The following is a 22,810-nucleotide window of genomic DNA, read 5'->3' as shown; positions in this document are numbered from 1 at the left end:
TCCCATAGATGGTGACGCCAGAGTTCCCTCTAGGTGTTATAGTGAGAAGCTCTATGCCAAGAAGAGACAGTGAGAAGGCACACACACACACACACACACACACACACACACACACACACACCCTGCATGGGGGAAGGGTTAAGGAGGATAAAAAGAGAAAGAGAGTGGAAGGGGCAGAAAGAGAGAAAAAGAGACGAGCACGAACAAAGCGCGTACACTACAAAGTGGTAGGGGGCGGCGTTCTTAAAGTCTATCGTAAAGCCCCGTGGACCGCAGGAACCTTAATAGCGCGAGTACGGCCTTCAACGTGGATGTTCTTTCGGAGCACTGACATAAAGCTTTGAGTGATGATAGTGGGCGATTGTCCAACTGGTCCAGCACTCCGCACATCACTTGTCTCTGGGCACTATATCACGGGCAGACAGACATAATATGTGCGAGCGGATACAAACTGAATGAGTGCAAACTTTTTCACGGACGATAATGTGGCTGTTTGGGCGTGTTGGTAAGAGATCACAAAAGAAGAAAAGAAAGAAGGACTGTTAAGAGCACAACTAGACGAGGACGGCGAAAGAAGACTAGTGAATACCGCTCGTGCGTCTCCTGCCTTCCTTCGCCGACCTTGTCTGGTTGCGGGTTTAAAAGCTTTTGCCACATTTTACGGAAACAGTTGATTGACGGCATCCTGCACTATTATCGGCTGCCGCGTTCTCTCTGCAGTCGCCAAATGCAAGGCCCCACAGCCGGTATACATGTTTATTTATTTACACATTCGGGGGACCCGTGATCGATCGCGAATTCTAGAGAAGAGAGTGTAGAAGGGCGCAAATTATTAGTTTTAGGTCATTAGCCCCGAGGCCGCACTGATTTGGCCACCACTGAAAACATCAGTGGAACGCCACTACATACATTTGTTTTCAAAGTCAGAAAAAATATGCGTCTTATTCTATATACTTATCCATCTTATCCCATATACTTATCCCATAGTTATCCCATACACATATCTTATCCCATATACGTGAAATGGAGAAGCAGGAGACACGGGCTTCCGTGCTTCCAACCACTCCTACAGATCCATCAGATCTATCTATCTATCTATCTATCTATCTATCTATCTATCTATCTATCTATCTATCTATCTATCTATCTATCTATCTATCTATCTATCTATCTATCTATCTATCTATCTATCTATCTATCTGTCTGTCTGTCTGTCTGTCTGTCTGTCTGTCTGTCTGTCTGTCTGTCTGTCTGTCTGTCTGTCTGTCTGTCTGTCTGTCTGTCTGTCTGTCTGTCTGTCTGTCTGTCTGTCACTCCCTTTCCACTTCAAACTCACGCCATGACGCCATCTCCCTCTCTCTCTCACTGCTGTGCCGACGAATCACCGAAACCTATTTCGGCAGGCCACCACTCACTCCTGTCTCGTGGATCCGGTGCCCATGACGATGGCTTGCCGCCGTAAGAAAAGCGGGGACCAAGGACTTTCTTACAACCACTAGAAGAAACTATGGTGCCTGTGTCTATAGGAGCTGCAAGCATGACGGCTCAGCCAACACAAGAACGATTAGCAGTAAGTGGACTTGTCTAAACTTCTTCCTTCTGGATTCCACAGACCTTGTGAATTTGCGAATGGATTCGAGATAGTATTGAGTCATAAATGCAGCAATTCGGAATACTTACACATGTGCGCAGAGTCTCAGTTCTTTCTTGCGCTTAGAAAAATGTGATAGTCTCAAATTTTATGCCAATAGGCGCTGTCCAAAAGAATGGTTGCCACGACGTGTCCGCGATTCCGCAATCACTTCCAGCGTGTGCACACCGCAAAAGCACAGCCTTTTGAGATCTGTTTTTGGCGAGAATCTCGTTGGGGCCTGGATTTGCACACCACCTATGGAGAAGGCCCATAAGGCGTAAACAATAAAGCCACAAGAACGTCTGAAGTCAAAGGCACGAATATTAGCCAGATCCACGAGCAAATAATAGTCCATATGGTACCCGAACGATGGCAGCACCAGAGTTTTGTACAGTTATTACTAGTGCTAAAGTTTGACGTGGAGAGTGGTTTGTTTGCACGTGGTTGGTCACCTGTGGGCCGCTGGGCCCTGGACCCGACGCTGGCGGTGCTGACGATGCCGATGACGCCTGTGCTGATGCTGTTGTCGCTCTCGATGGGGTTGCTGATGCTGATGCGGCGTCGCTGCTGCTTTCGGGGGCGGCCGCATAGGGGGCGCTCTGCCGTCTGTCTCGTTTTCTCCTCACAACAGGTGGCGAGGCGGAGTCTGCAGTGCGAAACGAAAAGAAACGAAAACGAAATTATAACTCTTCTGCCCGGATGTGGGACTTGTACTTTTCGTTCTATTAAACAGTTCAACGCTCCCTTGCAATGTGAACTGCGAATCGCAGTTCACGTTTACTGCCCTGGTTTACTACTCTAGTTGTGCAAGACAATGCATTTGCAAGACACAAAGAGCAACTCGCGAAGCAAAAAATATTAATCGCACCTACATGGTTAATGGCTAGCTCTCACTCACTCACTCACTCACTCACTCACTCACTCACTCACTCACTCACTCACTCACTCACTCACTCACTCGCTCGCTCACTCACTCACTCACTCACTCACTCACTCACTCACTCACTCACTCACTCACTCACTCACTCACTCACTCACTCACTCACTCACTCACTCACTCACTCAATGAACCTCAACTAACCAGTAAAATATAAACAAGATAAAGCATGGATACAAATCAACCGTTCCATAACGTTTCTTCTATACAGGAAGACACACTGCAAATGCGTGTTAAGCGAGAGCCTCATACATATTCTGTGTTGTTTTCCCGGCTCAAAATATTCATCAGGAAGTGCCTGAAGTCTGCTGCAGGTGACTGAAAGGCTACACTACTGCACGGCGAGGAATAAAAAAGAAAGCATCCGGCTCCCAAATAAGACTCACGAATCTAATAAGACTTCTCGCAGAAGCGATCGAAAAAAATGTAATCGCGACGAAGCATACTCACAACAGCAAACAGTAACGGCTTCTTTTCCCGAACCACCGAGCTCGTTATAGTTTCGTAGTAGTTTCTCAGGCTACCGCAGAGTCGGAAAAAAAAATACTTCAACGCGTTGGCGGAGAGGATGAAAGCGCCGTGGTTCTCTCGGCTCAAATCACTATCGCATCTTTCCGGCGTCTTCGCGGAACGAAGAACTGCGCTCGGTAGTTTTACAGTGCGGTCACGTTCTCCACGGAACTGTTGATCCGCAATGTGTTCTGCTCGAGGGAACAAGGAGAAAACAGCCCGAACATAATGCACTGAGAGTTTTTCTTTGCTCTTTTTTTTCACTCTCTTCGTTCCGTACTCGCGCAGTTCGCCCGAAGTGGAGCGAGAAGATAAACGGAGACGTGAACATACCCGGTAGGAAAACACTCACGACTCAAGGCGAAGCACGCGACATCGGTTTGAATTTCAAAGAGCCCCATTTGGCGGCTTGGTGCTCATGTTCCCGCAGTTGTTTATTTAGAGGTATGCAAAAAAAAAGCAAGACAAGATAAAGGAAAATGGAGAACTGGTGTGATACGTGTGTTGAGACCTGCGTGCATTGCCGGAGTTTTTAATTCATGTTCTTGCTTAGACACCCGGAGTCCTTTGACGTCGCAGCATTGGAGAATTAAAAACAAACAAAAAATAACCCTTTGATTCACTCAGGAACGCTAACGATCACCCGAGGTTTTCTTTTACAGGACAAGCATATATGAAGCAATGTGCAGCTGTGTTGTCTTTCGTTCTTTGTTTTTGTGCGCTGCTACGTTCTTGCACGCTTCTTTTCCTTTGTCGCAAACATATGGAGTGCCTTGTTTTTTCTTCCTTTTTCTTTAATTACTCGTATATGTAAAAAAATGGAATATGCGGTTTTACGTGCCATACCCACGATCTGATTATGATGCACGCCACAGTGGAGGACACCAGCCCAGCTGAGGTTCTTTAACGTGTCGCCTAAATCTGCGTACACGGGTGTTTTCGCACTTCGCCCCCATCGAACTGGGGCCACTGTAGTCGGGATTCTATCCCGCGACCTCTTGATTAACTGCCCAACACCATACTCACTAAACAACTACGGCGGGTAGCTGTATTTGTAGGAGAGGATGACAGCACAGGTGGTGCTGGCTACTGCGTCTAGTAAAGATAGGCCGGCGCCTAGCATCGCGGATGTCACAACCTTTGCGGGTTTCCTTTCTCTTTCTACTGCACTTTTTCTTTTTTCCCACGACTATGTCCTCTCTTCGAGAACACGCTGCCAATAGGCCGGTTAGTGATCACGCTGCTTTTGTGCACATTGTTTTGAACCATCCACGTCCCGTCTAGAGATCATTACAGAGCGAATATTCTAGCATTAATGAACAACCCTATTGGGCTGTCGGCATCGCTGAAATTATTACAAATGCCTAAAGCATACGTAAGCGAAAAGCAACTGTTCCAGAACCAGTTTAAGAGCTCTAGCCGTCTACGTTGGGCCAAAGAGTTGCGCAAGCATGAAATGATGCAATAGACGTCGCTGTAGTAGCTTTAGCCTTGGTTTGTGGACGTAGCTATTTTGGGAATCTACTGGACACGAAAACCTGTTTCAAGTACAGCAGTTTTCATACGAATCGTTTTATCAGTTTAAAGGCAAGACGGTAAATTCTGGGCTCCAAGTAACAGTCACCAAGTAACATCAGTCAATCCTTTCAACCTTCTCTCCAACGTAGGGCTCTACGCAGTAGTGATTAAGAAAACGGATCTTTCATCAAAACAGTCACGTGTCAGCGATTCAAACCAGAGCAATAAAAAAAAGTTGTGCTGCACTAACTTCTGCAAGGATGTCGTAGTTGTTTAGAAAGTGCTGGGGAATTTCTCTGTAATTGAACGTGCGCGCTTACTCCTATTCACAGGAGAAAAGAAAAAAAAACACGACATCGTGGATCGCAAAAAGCAAGCGCAGAAGGTATCAATCTTCAGCAGCAAACTTTAGCTACTTCGCGCATTCAAAGCAGCAATGACAGCCACCAAAAATACACTGGGGGCGTGTTTCCCGACAGGGCATGTCCTTACGTGAAGCGCGGGTTTGTTGGTGCGCAAAAAAAAAAGGGTGTTGGGGAAGCTGTCCATCGAAATGCGTAGTTCAAAATGAAAACGCAAGACAAAAACAAAGACAAAAGAAAAGAAACGAGAACACTTGAGCAACCTTCAACTATTGAGGCCACGAAGGGGAACCAAAAGGTGGAGGCGACGTGAGGAACATTTCCGAGTAAACTCTGCGCGGGAAGCAAAAGAAAAAGAAAATGAAGCGAGCGACGAGAAGATTTGGGACTCCCCGAGCGCCATTTGCATGCATCCCAGCACGGGCCAAGCACAGAGACGCGGGGGAGTATTTTTCGTCCATTCTCTCACTCCCCGCCCTTGGCAGCTGTTATCTAACGCAGCGCACGGCTTCACGTGGAGCTGCATTCAAGTCCCGTGCGCTCTGTTTGACACAGGCGCCGAACTGGAGCATGAAGAACGCCTCGGGTACCTTAGTGTAAGCGCCAACGACAAGACAAAACAAAAAGTGCCCGGGCCGACTGGTTCCTGAACAGGCAACTCGAGACCACCGGCCCGTCACCGCTGGACTGAGTGGCTTTCTTGCCGAGGACACGCACGTTCAACCCCAGTTGGCCAAAAGACATTGAAGACATGAACTGTTGCTTTCTCTTTATGATTGTGTTTACTGTATTCCTCTGTCAGTTGGCGGGTGTCAGTGTCTGTCTTCTCTTCTGCTAGTTCGTTTCAAGGTGTCCATGGAAGATAAGAAGTCCTTTTATTCACCACCAGTTCACGTCCTTGCAAGAGTCGGGTCAAGGAGAACTTTACTCCTCAACGTCGGACTCTAATAAATATATGTAGATCTCCACATGGGAAGGAGGAGAGATTCAAACATTGCCAAAATATGCGGGCATCACACCAGCTGCATCTTGTTTTGCGGCGAAGATGTTTAGATTTCAGATCAGTTTCATTATCTGCAACAGTTTTACATAAAAAGAACTAATTTAGCACTAGTTTTTAGTTTCCCGTCTTCTTCGTTCGCGCTGTCCTTTAACAGACCACGTAAGAATGGGTTGTTGTGTTTTACATTATATACACAGTAGGCCTGCTCTACAACTGAACATGACTGACTCTGAAAAGCTTCCGAAGACTGCTTAGGGATTTGGGCTTACAACTTGCGCATGAAGCGTACGCTTACGAATGTGAAACGTTGGGTTTCAAAAAAGGGTTGTAGAGAAAGACGACAACAGTAAGGAACACAGCTGACCTTCACCACAGCATGCCATCGAGCGCCACAGTCTTGAGCATGGTCTCACCTAAAACACGCGTTGTGGTGATACCGCACGATAATTTTCACCGTACACGAACTGTACTTTAGCAGAGAGAGAGGGTAATGTATTTGCCGTCCTCCAGAGTAGCCCCTAACCTCGCGCTCTAATCACTTTTTTTCCCAGTTTCCCGATTGCCACGGGCGATTTTGACCAGTAACCGTTTATTCAGACAAGCTCTGAAGTGCCCGAACTGCCTGAAGCCACAACTGTCTGAAACTCCATGATGCGTCTTCCAAAAAGTGTCCGGTAATTAAAAAAAATAAAAACAACGGTCATATTGAAGTAGATGGTGAGGGACCACTCGTCTCACCGAGATGCTGCCGATCGTTCTTGGAAAACGAGGCCGACGAGGTTCCGGTCATCGACTTTCATTAAAGATCCCCGCAACTTCCACTACGCGCATGCCACTTCCGCCATCACCACCTGCTTTGTCACGCAGGCCAAGCAGACCTGACATCAAGGACGACAATTCCAGCGACCAGGATGCCAAGAACAGTGATGTCGAGGGCAAATAAGCTGCGGGGAGAGCAGCTGTTGATTGCTGGCCTCCACCTGCCAGGGCACCATCTATCCTCTATCAAGGCAAAGCGACAACGCAAACTGCCCGTTAGCCCCCGAGAAATTGCCCAAGCAGTAACAACATGGTATTCGTCATGCTGCAGTCCCTAGTTGATGATCTTATGCATGCTTGCTGACTAATCTGCAGACGCTGTCAGCTCAAAACGCCGTAGAAGTACTGTCGCCCTGCATCCAGTGCTTGCATACCTTCGGTATGCAACGTTACTTTTCGTAAAGGAGGATTCTTCGACTACGGCTGTGCGTGTAGCTGGCGCAGAAGGTGACTACAACATTGCTGCCAAACATCAAGTCAGCAGGTCTGTGTGACTGTGCAGACTTGTGCATCTTCATGTGTCGGACCTCACTTCCTCTCTCTCTTTTTGTCCCTAAATCCTCTCTAACACAGTGCAGGGTAGCAAAGATGATGTTAGTCTCGTTAACCTCTCTGCCTTTACTTGTTTCTCTCTCTCTTTCTATTCATTAAGTCAATCCTATAGTGACGTCATGATCCCTTTTTTTTCATTTCAGAAACACGTTTCGACTTTCGGTGCGATGCCCTTTCTTTACCACAGTTTAAATACCGGTTGTCTTTTGAACGTTCTGTGGCGCAGGGGCAGGCATGGGGACACACGAAGTTAGCAGAACACGAGGAATGCAGGACAAGTGAAGCGCGAAGTTTCGTCGGAGTTTCATTCAAACGGACATAAATTATACCTGTGGCCGCTATCAGCAGCAGCGGATTACATGTGCACGAAAAAGTGGAGAGAAGGAAAGAGAAAAAAGAAAGATAAAAGGGTGAAATATCACATCTAACGCGCGTTCCACTTGAATCGTATGAAAGCGATACCACCTTATAGCAAAACGAGAAAGACGAGAAAGTGACAATGACAGCTCACGCGCGCAGGCTTCTGCATTAGCGGCAGTCATTGGTATGGTATGGTATGGTATTCCTTATGCGATGGCGCACACCCACTGTGGGGGATTGGCCAAGATTTGGATGAAATTAGGCTATCTTTATTAAAAAACTGAAAATGGTAAAGCTAACTGGAGGAAATGAACAAAAATAAAATGTTTAAGAATTCAAGACAATCTCTTTGTAGCAATTATAAAATCCTCCACGGTTGAGCAAATATCCCTGTGGCACTGTCCAAGAGAGGAGGCTCCTAGAGAAAGGATATTTATAATTGAAAAGCTCAAACCAAGCTGTGTAAATCTTGATTCTAGATTTTTTCTTAAAGAAGTAAAACGGCGGCATTGAAAAAGCATGCATTTATTTCTTCTCCTTTTTTTAAAATATAAATCTCGGTTGACAGTTTGCGTTTCACTTTTGTGTGTATATTGTTTTCCACTAACTTCGCGCTTCGCCATGCCTGCCAAAACGCCTTAGAATGATTAAGCTGCATCAACTAGGCCCTTCTCAAACTCTGCTTACTCTGTCACTTACAATCATGACTCTTCAATGTGAGCGACTCCCTGTTCACATTGACGGTAACTCATATTGACGATAACTAGTGTTTTAGTATGATTAGAGGTTCAACACCTGCTCGTCACAGGCTTATGCTCTGGCTCTTTATAGCACATTACATGTACATATGTGCAACTCCGTGGTACGTTCAATAGTATAGAGCAAGGTTTCCTTAAGGAATTGGAACGGTTTAAATGTTATGTTTTATTCCATTATATTTTTCTTTGTATTGCGTCATGTTTATCGTCAATTTTCCGATAGCGGCATCTTAGTTGTTAAGCTTTTCGTTTCGCTTTCCCATTTATTGAACAACAACAACAACGACGACGACGACAACAACAACAACAACAACAACAACAACAACAACAACAACAACAACAACAACAACAAAACGACTGGGAAATTGCCTTTCGATAAAAAAAAGAAATAGGATTCGCTGCATGCGTACGGGGTGCTGAGCACCAGAGGGCTCTTTTTTATACAGATACATGTCAGCCAACTCATACACAGGTGATCACTCTCTTTTATCAAAAACATGATGATACGCGCCGAATCTTCGTCTATAGGCAAGCAATTTCTTTTTCACTGAAATTCCATCAACAGAATCTGAAAAGACCGGCACAGAATCCGTCAAAGCAGAAAAAAAGAAAAAAAAAAAGATAACCACGGCAACAGCTCCAGCACAGTAGCAAAAGTGGTACGCATCTTAAGAGGATATAGAGCATCGGTCGAACAGAGCCGAACTCCACCAAATAGGAGATGACAGGATTCAATCCTCGTTCACACGGAGCGCTTGTTTCGCCGTATTTGTGTTTTTCTTCCTTTCCGTTGACGTGGGGTTCTATTGCTTTCTTTCCCCCTTTGTTTGTAAATATTTTCCTATGACTGCCTCGCCAACAGGACCAGGTTGCTGGAGCACGGGAAGTCTCTCAGCATTATTACGTTTTGTTCGTAGGCCCATTTCCTAAAAAAAAAGAAGAAAAAACACAAGAGCGGGTCTGGAGCTACTCAGTCAGCATGACAGGCCGATTTCTTTCGCCGATCCACACCGCGGGCGCCTTTCCTCGCTGTTGACACGAGACAGCGCCATTGCAGCCACGGTTGGTGAAGTCCTGGAAGACGTGCCCTGGATTTCCGAGTTTGTCCTTCGCGTTCTCTCACCTGCCGCGTGTGCTATGTCTCTCTCTCTCTCTCACTCTACGTGTATATATATACGTAGAGAGCCACTAACGCTCACTGGAGAGATTGTGACCTTTGTTATGGAGCACAAACAAGGACCAATTGATTTCGGCCCTTTAGGACCAAAGGGAATAAGTTGGCGTTGCGATGGCACAGAAAGAGCGCGTTGATGGAATTACATAAATCGTTTGTTCTTTGAGTACTTTCTTTATAGACGGCATGGACCGGGAGAAGACCGCATTGGTCCCTCCTGGCGGGCTTTAACGATTCGAGGTTTATTTCCAGTCCGTAGGGAAACATAAGGGCGGCAAGAGAAAGGGAGCATCGCAGCACTGCCTGGGAAACCTCGCCAACGCTTATGTAACCGGCGTAGGACAAGATATGAATCGATACACGAGTTAACACCTTCCGCTCTGCTCAACGCGCCAGCAACGTTTGGGAGAATGATGGATATGCTGCATCAAGCATACGAGTGGTGCACATGCCTGCGCTATCTGGAAGTTCTCGCCGACTTTCGTATCACACGGGCCTTAACGTTGTATGAGACGGCCTCGCACGAGCTAGTGCGTTTGGATGGGCGCCTCTAATCAGAACGCCCTTCTTCCTTTTAATACTTTTTTTGTTCTTTCTCTCTCTGTCTCTCTCTCTCTGTCCACCCTTTCCAGTCCCTGTTTCCCCACATCCCAGTGCAGGGTAGCGAACCGGAAACTCGCGACTACTACTACTACTACTACTACTACTACTACTACTACTACTACTACTACTACTACTACTACTACTAATAATAATAATAATAATAATAATAATAATAATAATAATAATAATAATGCCTTTATTTTTGATCCAAAGGATGTGGGAGCCAGAGAGAAAAAGCTAGATTTCCAGCTTGACGGGCTCTCGCCTCCCCGATACAAATACATGATGTTTAGAAAAAAAAAAGGCACACTGGTTTTGACATTCCTGTCTTTCCTCTAGAGGAATGGCAGGGACAAACCTTGGCCGCCAGCCTCGTGCACCATTCTGCCTACCTTCCCGCAAGCTGGACTGGTATATATTTTCTCTGAGTCCCGCTTAGCTCTTTGTTCGTTCGCAGTTTTACTGCGGGAGCGCGAACGCAGTGGTTCGGAGTTGGGCCCGAATGTGGCTTTGTGCGAAAACGAAGGAGACGAAAACACGGATGATAAGTTACGAGAACATATGAACAAACGTACCAGAGCAAAATAATGTTGGTGAGCTTTCTGATAGCATGTTGTTTAAAAAAAGATTATTGTGTGAATGACTCCTCAATTGTGTCATTAAATAGAGAGTGATATATATATATATATATATATATATATATATATATATATATATATATATATATATATATATATATATACATATATATATATATATATATAGAGAGAGAGAGAGAGAACGATGAAACAAAAGCTAACCAAAACGCGTTTGTTAGTGCACCGTATTATTACCGCTTCGTCTGTGTTTGATAGGATATATATGTGTGTTTGGCACTGGTAAGCTATCCGGTAAGCACTGGTAAGCTATTTTGTAGCTTACGGTGACAAGGCGGTAAGCCGCGTTGTCACCGTAAGCTACAAAATACCATCATCACTCAACTCTAGAAGCCATTCAGTAGAACGAGTTCTTGGGCGAGTTGGTCACTTAATGCAGGCGTAACAGCTGCGCTAAAGAACGCACACAAAAGACAGGAACACTGACAGACATGGAATATCACTTTCTCACAACTGATTTCATTCCATGAAGAGTTGAATATAAAAGCTGCTTCGCACATGCGCGTTCGGACACAGCAACGGCTGTCCGCTTCTGTCAGTGTTCCTTTCTTTCGTGCGTGTTTTTTTGGTGTTGCTGTTAGGTTTACAAACCACTTTCGCCATGCGACGTTTTACGCAGGACATAATCGGGCGCGCTTCCTACGTGTGCGCTCAGTTCAGGAACGCTCACCCCATGAGAACGAAGACTGAAGATGTGTCTGGTCATTCTTATGGACTGAGCTGAGCCGAAAGTGTCGTAGCTTGTCAGGTGGTTACGAAAGAGAGAGTTTGAACTTCGTTTGCGCACTACTTGAGCGTGCGCGAAGCGTCTTAAACTATGTGCTTGTTTTAAAAGTAGTTGTCGTGGGCTAAAAGGTTAGTGTGCATAATGATATATATATATATATATGTATATATATATATATATATATATATATATATATATATGTTATCGCTTTCTGTGACTGCGAAAAGGTGAGGAATTGAACTAATGCAAATCTATTCTTTGCGCTTCTTGACGTTAGAGCAAGGAAGCCAAACTCGGCAATATTTATCTGGGGTTCAGGTTGTCCTGTCTGACCCGAACAAAGCGCAAACGACCGCCTGCCCAAGGAGTTGTGTACCTAACAGATTAAAGTGCACGGTGGACAGAAGCTACACATTGGCCACAGCCATATTGACCTTTGCAGTTGGCCAGGCGTCACGGATACAACAATGTACCATACAGAAGCACAACGCGAACTGCTTCTCAGTATTGACCGTGCGTTCCGAAACAAAGCACCACAAAACCATCAAGAGTACGGAAGCATACACCGCACACTAGAAAGTTCGATGGCAAATTTCCTTGTGGGTCACGTCGGGCGTGCCTGCTATTTACTTCACAAATAGAGCAAGTCCCCTCAGAAAAGTTCATTTGTGTTTACTATCGTTTCCTCGAATAGTATACACGAATCATTCTGAAAAGCCTGCTAACAGTTGCTTCCACAATGAAACACCCCAATAGAAAAAAATTCACGCAGGAGCTTCTCTGGGAGTTGCTTAAGTATGCGTAAGCATTGTGCCACTTGCTCATCTCCGTGCAGCCTGGTGTCATAATCAATGTTACACCGACCCGTATACACCGACCCATATAAAGCTAACACTGACCCATATAAAGCTTATATCAACCCTTATCAGTCGTTATAAGCCCAATGGGACAATATCCGACCCTTATCTACCCTTATCGGTTTTTATCGAACTTAATGTGCTCTATTCGATTCTTATCAATAATTACCTGTCCTTATCAGCCTTACCAGGCACGACGCGACACTTATCAGCTCTTATCAGTCCTTGTCTACCTTATCGGACTTTATCCGACCCTTATCAAGCGGTATGAGTGCTTATTAACATTATCAACGTTGATCCGACCACTGTCATCATCATCATCATCATCAGCCTGGTTACGCCCACTGCAGGGCAAAGGCCTCTCCCATACTTCTCCAACTACCCCGGTCACGTACTAATTGTGGCCATGTCGTCCCTGCAAACTTCCTGATCTCATCCGCCCACCTAAGTTTCTGTCGCCCCCTGCTGCGCCTCCCTTCCCTTGGAATCCTGTCCGTAAACCTTAATGATCATCGGTTATCTTCCCTCCTCATTACATGTCCTGCCATGCCCCCCCCCCCATTTCTTTTTCTTGATTTCAACTAAGATGTCATTAACTCGCGTTTCTTCCCTCACCCAATCTGTTTTTTTCTTATCCCTTAACGTTACACCTATCCTTCTTTACATAGCTCGTTGCGTCGTCCTCAATTTAAGTAGAACCCTTTTCGTAAGCCTCCAGGTTTCTGCCCTGTACGTGAGTACTGGTAAGACACAGCTGTTATACACTTCTCTTTTGAGGGATAATGGCAACCTGCTGTTCATAATATGAGAAAGCCTGCCAAACCCACCCCAGCCCATTCTCATTCTTCTACCAACCACTATAGTAAGCGCTTGTCGCTTTTTAGCACCTTATCCGTCCTCGCCGAACCCCTATCAACAGTGATGAGACCGATATAACTCCTCATCACTCCTTATCATCCTTATCCAGTCACTGACTACTTATCTGCCTGTGTTGCGCGACATGAAGCACATCAGCCCTCATAGATTGCTGGCATTTTGGCCGGTGAACAAACGCCCGAATACAAGGCGCACCCCGCGACCCCCGAAACGGAACGGAAATGTGGCGTGTTTGGCATTAAATTTTCACACAAATATGAATTTTTCTGATGCGTAGAATGCACCAAGTTGGCCCTATACGTGGTTCTAGAGTTGGTGTTTTTTTTCACCTTCACCAAACGTTTCAACGAAGCCTTCATGATAACCACGTTTTAAACATTATTTTCTTTGTATCGATTCGTCTTGACAGGTTTCCTCGCTGAGTAGGCATAAAAATGCTTACGCATTAAAAAAAAATTATTACTAAGTTTCCGCGAAGGAAGCAGCACAACTTAAGAGGAATCGTGCATTGGCGTGTTGCTGATCAATTTGATAGAAGCGCTGCACCAGTTGGCGAAACTGCGACGCCCCTCAGTATAGGTTAGCGTTGGTTATGATTACTGTCACACATAGCTAGACTACCCTCTCTGACGTGCAGCTGCTGTCTGGGACACATGCCTGCGACAACTGGGAAAAGTTGCAACTGCGAAGTGCAAGCCGCAAATCATGTTTATCATGGTGGTAATTCGATATCGTGGGCACGAACAGGATACGTTAGAAAGGGGAAAGAATACGGCTGGGCCTTTCCTTGGCAGCGGGAAGCCATTGCATGAGCATTGTTTTATTGTCTTCAGTATGACTTTACTGACGTAAATCTTTCGCTTTTCGAAAACTCTTGTACTTTCTCTCTCTCTCTCTTTCTCTCTCCACCTTTTCCTACCAGTCTTGAGCGCACAGTCAAAACTCGAACCGTCGCTTCGAAATTACAAAACTTATGTTCACTATCTCCTCTTGACTAATCGTCTGGTTCGTGTTGGAAGTAGTAACTTAGCGCGAATAAAACCACGAAAACAAGAAAGCGGGACAAGGACAAGCGCTTGTCCTTGTCCGTCTTTCTTGTTTCCGTGGTTTTATTCTCGCTAAGTTTCTACTTCAAACATGGGCGAGAGTCAACAGTCAACTCGTCTGGTTCGTGATTCTGTTGTGGCCACCAAGAAAAAAAAAGCCGTTCAGATCCTCTAGTCTTATCGCTAAAACCGAAAGCAAATAGAACGCAACGTACACGTAAGCAAAAAAAAAATCTATGTTATTACTTTTCACAGCATACAAGTATAACGTTGCCATATGACCGAACCGGCAGACTGATCCCCTGCATTCATGAAACAGCACACTCATCGTTTCCTGCAGGGAGATTATAATTACTTCCTCCGAAGAACCTTTGACGAGTGTCAAGTCATTGAGGCCAGCTCCGTAGAATTCAGCGGAGAAGACTTAACGGAAAGTTTTTTTTCCTCAGTCACCACGACACTTTGACTCTTTATGTTTCTTCGTCTTGTGACAAAGTGTCGCCATTACTTGTCGCGTTTTGCCCTTCGGTGAAGACAGATGCCTAAAGAAGCGCCATCCATCTTCACAGGGCAATATCACTCACGAACACGTGGGTCTGAGCCCTTTGAGAGAGATTAGCAGACTTCATTTATTCTCTCTCTCTCTCTCTGTGTGTCGGGGCGCTTGCGTGTTATGTGCGTGTATTCTTTGCAAGTGTGTTTGTTCACTCTACCAAATGAGCTACGGCGACGGCTACCCCACCGTTAACTTTTGTTTGCTGTGAAGCTTGCAAGGCGGCATCGATATATAGTTCAAAAAAAAAAAATAGGCGATTTAAGATCCAGTTTAACTCGAACAAAGAGAATGTCTGGCTGAGCGAGCTGGCTTTGAAAATGGAGCCCAGTCACTGCGCACGGCACTCTATCGCCTCGCTCCTAGCGTGAGAGGAGTCGAATGAACGACGCACTGCTTCATTTTCTTTCCTACTGTGCCATCTTTTGAGGATCGTTCCACGTTTGCAGACTGCACAACTTTCGGGATCGGTCCACACTTTTTTAGGCTGCACATATCCGCTAGAACGTCCCACATTCGTAGACTGCTCTATTTTCGGTGATCAGCGGGAGAAGGCTACAGAAATTCAAATACCAGAAACGGAAAAGTGGAGCCAACTCGTTAAGAAAAACAATGTTCTTAATGAAAAAACAAAGAAACAAACAAACGTGGGGATCCTCCTTGTGCAGAAGTGGTGGTACTGGTTTAACGAACCTGTGATTCACGGGCCAAGGCCGATAACTGTCTGTCGACTCCCATAGCCATTCGTATAGCGTGGCAGATCTCAGTATACTTTTTCGAGCTGCCCTGGTTCTTGGGCAGAGCCACAACAGGCGGTGAATGTCTGCACTATAAGCGCTGGAGGAACATGCTTTATGCATTTCACGGGGTCTTCGGGAGTTCGACACCAGGCCCAGGTGATGAAAGGTGTAAGGGCCGCTCCACCCCGTATTCTCCAAGAGAAAGACTTCCTCCATCCAAGAAAGATTACGAGGAAGGAAGTTAGCAGGCACACCGGAGGGATGGAGGCGCGTGTCAACCGATGGAGAGCTGACATTTGGGCTAAACGGATAAAGTGGTGGTTCTAACGGACGGGTATCAGGTGCAATTTCGCTGCGGATTTATAGCCGTATCAACGCGTTGTGCATTTATGCAAATTCATGTGCAACACCACCTTTGAAGCATAGCGGCAGCGCAGGCGTTATGTGGAAGTTCTGGGTTAGGTTCCCTCCGGTGGAAAATCCTCTTTCGTTCCAGCTTTGTTTGGTTGTCTTACTTTTTTTATTAGGTTCACAAATCTTTTTCCTGTTTGTAAGCCCTGTTTGCCATTGCTTAGACAGGCTCGCTATAGTATTACGACAAGCGCAATTAGTTGACCGCTACTCTTGCAAGCAGTCTTTAGCGCATTAACATTTTTCTGAATACGGGCCCTGAAAGCTTACAGCAAAGTTAACACTTATACTGCGCCTCGATAAAAAAAAGAATAATAAAGCGCACAATTTTCTACGCTTTTCTTGGCTGCATTGCTTGTTTGGTTCATATGGCTCCTTCTAAAAATCTTTGATCTTCTTGTGCTTCTAGAGAGTATCGAAATCACCCGACAGTGTGTTTTTTCGAGGTGTGGGAGTGTTGCACGGTAAGTCTTACGTACATTGCTACGAAAGAATGCGCTCGCCGCGTGTATTTAGTGGCATTAACCCTCTGTGTTAATGGATTAATTAATGTAATGAATAGTGTAATGGATTCGTGCTTTGGATTATTAATTAAGTAAGTAATTAATTATTTGTTTAATTATTTAATTAATCTATAAATCACACGAGTGCTCAGATTGGACGAAATTCTTTGCTGAACACAAAGGGTTAATGCTACTAAATACACGCGGCGAGCGTATTCTTTCGTAGCAATTTACGTAAGACTTTCCGTGCAACACTCCCACACCTCGAAAAAACACAAACTAATTAATTAATTATTCGATAGATAGATAGATAGATAGATAGATAGATAGATAGATAGATAGATAGATAGATAGATAGATAGATAGATAGATAGATAGATAGATAGATAGATAGATAGATAGATAGATAGATAGATAGATAGATAGATAGATAGATGGCTGTGCATAGCATTTGTTTTACTATATTGAACTTGACTGTGAGCATTTGCGTTGTTCGAAAGATCAAGCCATGAAAGAAGAGACGTTGATTCCGAATGTCATAGCAGAAAGAAGATTTGCATGTCGAAAAAGAAACTAATGCGTAAATATCCGCAATATTTTTCTTCTGCTGACAAATAAGACAAAACGGAAACATAATTTAGAGAAACATAACATTGTAAATCATAGCGGTATTCTTCTTGACAACAGCAGGCTTCAGATTTGAGCTGGAGAAACGAAACAATACGACTTCCTATTCACAATGTTGTAAAATAAGCAGTGTCGGCGCAATACAGTTTGAAAAGTAAATATACGGCTCGATAATGGGACCCGTATCATGATAACGCAAACACAAGACAGAAAAAAAAAATAGAATAAAGTTTTAAGTTTTCTCATGCCTTTCTTTTTCTTTCTTATTTTTTCCCCTTTAGCAACTGGAGATTTGAAACATACATTCTCTTTCAACAAAGCCAATGAAGCTGGAACAGAGAGGTTGCCTTGACTTCGCATATTTCCCGGATCTTTTTCCAACTACTTCAGTTGCGGTGCGCAAATTATTTTTCCCGCAGCCTGCGTACACATGCTCAGGCAGAACAGCTTCAACAAGCATCAACATAAAAAAAAGGAATAATGAAAAATAGCATCACCGCAGGGAAGTGAATACAAAGGGCACCCACGTGGTGCCTTGCAGGTACTCAAGGGGCCGGGAGGCGAAGAATGGAAGACTACACGCTTCACGTAGCAGCATCCATAGCATTCCTTTGGCTTCCGAACAAAAGAGTTGAATAGACGCGCCCCAGCAAGAAAACAAGCCGGAACAAGTGCCATTGAAACGTCGCCGTCTTCTTCCATTCCAGTCCCCTCCTTCCCCCTCGTGCACCCCTCCTTTCTTTTTCTTTCTCTCTTTCCTTTTAAGACACGACGCTTTGAAGCGGCGCACAATAACGTAGCCCAAGGAATCGATTAAGGAGTGAAGAAAGCGTCTTTCGTTTTCATCCTTCCCGATCTTCCTGGTCATCGATCGTCCTTGACACTTCAGTGTAACCGTCTTTTCTTTCCCGAGGCACGCCGCTTTTAGCCTCCCGCAGCTTCACATCTATTCTTCCGGCAGAAGCCAGCCTGCGAGCTTTTTCAATACTCATCTCGAAGGTTTACAAACACGTATCTCCGGAAACTAAAGCTGCGCGGTATCGATGGCTCGCACGTTCAGGGGGATAAATGAAAGCGATATTGCGGTGACGACGCTGCAGGATTACGCATTGAGCGCGTTGCAATCGAAAGGGCCTCCGGAAATTCGTTTCGCGAGAAGATCGCGTGGTTATGACAAGCGCGTACGCTGGGGAAATTCCGGAAATGGTGGTTTCCACGCGAAGGAATGAATAAAGGTTATAGCCGCGGCGCTGACATCGGGGTTCCCATTAAATTCGAAATGTCGAATTCTACGCCATCGTCGAGCGTGGCGTCCGTGTGGGATCCACCGTACCCGAGCGCTGTCCAAAAAACAAAAAAACAATAACGCGTCACTGGGCGGCATAAGCGGAAGTCATCTGTTTCCTATAGGAGTGACACATTGATTCTTAGCAAGCGTTACAAATCTTGGAGCTTAAACTGAGCTCAAATGATTCGTTGTCGAGGCACATTCGACATTCCTTCCTTCTTGCAGCTGTAGTCTGTCGCCTCCATCATTTCTTTCGTCGTATGGGCTGTGAACGACGTAGCCTTTCCTCACCTTCTTCCTCGATCTGTGACTCGGCCTCTGCAGCTATCGATGCGCCGCGACGGCGAGATCACCTAAGGTAAACGGTAGCTGTCAGACGTGAAGAGATGGCTTCCCATCTTGCTCTCGCAACTTACGTCATTTAGACGCAATTTCGAACGGCGCCCCGTAGTCAGTTTATAGACGAGCGCGAAGGTGGTGTTTGGCGCCCAGCGCCTTGCCGGCCCAATTGCAGAGCGATCGATGCGTCACGAGTGCTATACACGGTAGCTGCTCAAAACAACGCTGAAGATGATACGTTACGGCGGATATTCTATCCTATATCGAGCGCAAGTATGTGCGTTGGTAGCGCTATGGAAAAACGTCACTCGCCAATAATAGCAACACTCCTGTTGTTCCTGTATCTCCTCAGAGGCGAGGTCGTCAGAATCGTCTTTTTTGTTTTACCTCTCCGCGAATGTCCGGGATGTCGTCTCGAATGGAACTTGAAGTATCGGTGTTGTCGCATTATCATCTGCATTAACATCCTTCATCGGTCACGTGTTTGATGACTCGATAGCATATCGAGCGTGATAGTACGGTTAAGCGGCGCCGAGTTCCTAAAACAACAGCTATTTTGACGAGTCAGCGTATATTTTTTTTCGCCCTTCTTTTATCCTTCCTTCGTTCGCTAGCTTGTTGCCTCTCTGAGAGCTGCTTTCGATGGAATGAGCGCTTGCATAAATCTCGGGATATTTCTGGCTCGTCGAGTCGCTTCGAGTTCTCTGGCCCAGCAATTGGTGACACCATGCAAACATCGATGGAAGAATCGGAATGCGGGTCGTGAGGTCAGTGAGGAGGGACAGTGAAGAGCACGTGGCCCACGTGGATGACCTCAGCGGTCGGAAACGCCGACTGTTTCGATAGAGGAGAGTGCATATTTGGAAGCGACGACCAGCGTTGGGACTTACGTGTTCTTTCTAAACACTCCCGTCACGCACGTGCGTGTACGATCAGCAAATTCAAATATAGAAAGAAAGAAGGAGAAGCAGGTCGTTGAAAGCAAGCTAAATAAGTATTACGCAAGTCCAAAGCGCAGTTTGGAATCTATGTGAATCTAAGCTTTCGCGAAGCGGTCGAATAAATGCTAAAAAACTGTTCACCTTCTGCACTGTCTCGAAGTACGGCGGTTCGAGGCAAACGAGCAAGACGCGGAAAGCGCCACCGTGGCGTGACCACGTGACCCACGTGATCACAGATTGCACTGCCTCCGCGACTTCACTGGTGCGCTTTTTCATCGCGGCATCTCGGGGATCATCCCAGTTCACCGTTGCACTATCTCAGGGGAAGGGTCCACCTTACGCGGTGAAAAGCCGACTGAGATCACGAATGTTCATAGCCGCAAGAAACATTTCCACGTCAGAAAGAACCCGATGCGCAAATATGCGAACACGCTCCGAAGTCCAGAACAACAACAACAAAAAAAAGCTTCGCTTCGACAAAAGGAATGTGCGCGTGAAACAAACGGCATTGCTGCACTGGGGATATTTAGCTGCGGTTTCTTGTTTAAAAACGTGATTCCGCTGAAAACACAGTCGGCCACAGACACATTTCTACGAGTAGCACAGAGAGTGCTGTATATACATACAAGCCGCATAAATATACGAGTGCTGCATTGTATGTGAATGACATTCGGCAAAGGAGCAGCCCCAGCCACGTTCAGGAATGTCAAGGAGGGTTAAAATAGAAAGCTTCGCATTAGAAAATCGTACTATTAAAACGCCCGCTCGATTATGACGAGAAGATGGTTTGTGCACCATCTTATCTAGCACCTGCACAGATGGATGGCAACCTTCGATGACCAGTCCTTCGCTTTTCTGTATTCAGACTTTGCACGGTACGTCGACGACAGAAAAGACCTAACAAATGAAGTGAAAAGGCTGTCCGATGAAAAGCTGCCACGTGAGGCTTTATCGCGTACACGTGTTGCATGTCAAATGCTTATCTTGAACCGACACGCCCTTAAATAAGATCTGCTGTCCCGATAAAGACCAACGGCTGAGGCTTTTCACTCTCCACATGCAGTGCAGCTCTGTGCGTAGTGGTGCAAACGTACACAGGCTCGATTATGCAGACATGAAACACTGAAGAGGGCAAAACGAGCGCTCGATACGGGCCTTTAAAGAAACGGTGCCTGGGATAAGACGTGCTCCCGCTTTGCATGCAATCGCGCCAACCAGGACGCCATCCCGGTTATTTGCAAGGCTAGTAAGATAGGACAATGCGAAATTTATTCCGGCAACGCTCAGACCGCGATGTGACAACTACACGCGGCGCACTATATAGCTATTGTTCGGTGGAGTACGATGCTAATTAAGCACGTTGTCGCTTCGTCTCGAAGACTAAAGAGAGCATGCCGGTGCAAGTAACTCGGGAGAGAAGTGGTGGTGCAGTTCTGGTGCCCTACGAAGGCGGACATTAATTAACATGCCGATTCCAGATGCCGCGCACTGTGTTGCTCTCAAGGCGCTCGGCCTCCTCTGCCTTGCTTCGCCTTGTGTAAGCTCCGCGACGATCGTTTTGTACGTTGTATTGCGCAGCGACACACACTTTGAGTTGGAGGCGGTATGTAGAGTATGCGACAGGAACGACCAATAAATTACGATAGTACAGGCCTGCGACATCTGGTACATTTGGAACAGCACACTATGGCCACCTTATAGCGAAGAGATCTCGACTAGAAGTTGTTCCTCAACTACACGGACGGATATACACGGGTGTGCGTGCACCTAAATCTAAGCACACGGGTGTTTTCGCATTTCGCAGAACGCACATCAGACATTTTGCACGTGCCCCCTATCACCAACTTGCAACACTACCTTCAGACAGGCACCAATCATCACTCTCTAAAACTATAATCAATTACAACGACAAACTTCCCTCGGGCTTCACCGCTGCATCTAAACCATCGATACCCCGTTGGTGTCTTATCAGCCCCACAATCCATCTCAGTGTACCAGGAATCGGGAAAAAGTCTGAACTGTCGTCGCCTATGCTGAAACAACTGTCTCTGCTTCTTCTGCACGAGAGGTACGCGGACACTGAACACATCTATACTGATTGTTCCACAAACATCCAGTGTTCGTCCGGTGCTATGCTTGTCCCAGCAAAAGCTATTACCATCAGCTTTAGGACTGACCACCCAGCGACATCTACATCTGCTGAACTAGCTGCTCTTAGCGCTGCAATTTGTTTCGTCAATCGGGAGCCACCTCGACAATGGTCAATCTTCAGCGACTCAAAGGCAGCCCTACATTCTGTACTATCAGCTCTGCGTCGCGGGCCATTCGAACAGCTCGTATTCGATATTAGATGCCTACTCCATACATCACAGGAGAAAGGACACCACGTGGCGTTTCAGTGGCTGCCAAGTCACTGCGGCGTCATTGGAAACGAAGACGCCGATAATGCCGCTCGGGCAGCTCTTGAAGACGCACAAGAAGAGGCCATATCGCTTTCACGATCCGACGCAGCTAGCAGACTTCGAGTGCTTGCACAGGAGATCACGCTCTCTCTATGGTGCACACCAAACAACCAGACCAACCGGAGCGACCGTCAATACCACCTGCCCTCTTTGATGCATCTCTATATGCCAACTGGACTCCGCCGAAGAGAGGCGACTCTGCTTTATCGCTCATGGCTAGGGGTGGCTTTCACGAAATCTTACTCACTTCGCATTGCAATGGCCGACAACGCTCTCTGCAATGCCTGTCTTTGCGAGGAGATGCTGGAACACATTCTGTGCGACTGTCCTGAATATAATGTTCATCGACAGTCCCTGGCATCCGCTCTAGCGCACCTTGACACTAGACCATTGTCCCTCGACACGATTTTCACATGCCGCCGACAGAAGACATCGCAGGTGAAGGCGACGAAGGGACTATTTCGGTTTTTGAAAGAAACGGGATTGGACAAGCGGCTGTGACAGTGATATCACGTAACATGCCAGATTGATGGACTCTAACGGACGATGTGTGTG

The 22,810-nt window shown here is 46.0% G+C and overlaps 1 long non-coding RNA gene across 1 annotated transcript in view; it reads right to left on the bottom strand.

The window, feature by feature from the left end:
- Positions 1-2,221: 2,221 nt before the first annotated feature.
- The window catches only part of LOC142557434 (uncharacterized), a 193,703-nt gene continuing 173,114 nt past the window's right edge, over positions 2,222-22,810 (bottom strand). Inside the window, exon 3 of the long non-coding RNA XR_012822771.1 lies at positions 2,222-2,279. This is a non-coding gene — a long non-coding RNA (uncharacterized LOC142557434). The remainder of the gene's footprint in view (positions 2,280-22,810) is intronic.

The sequence above is a fragment of the Dermacentor variabilis genome, chromosome 9, assembly GCF_050947875.1.
Source record: "Dermacentor variabilis isolate Ectoservices chromosome 9, ASM5094787v1, whole genome shotgun sequence".
Classification (NCBI taxonomy): Eukaryota; Metazoa; Arthropoda; class Arachnida; order Ixodida; family Ixodidae; genus Dermacentor; species Dermacentor variabilis.
The sequence above is the reverse complement of the archived record's forward strand: the minus strand, read 5'-3'. Positions and strand labels throughout refer to the sequence as shown.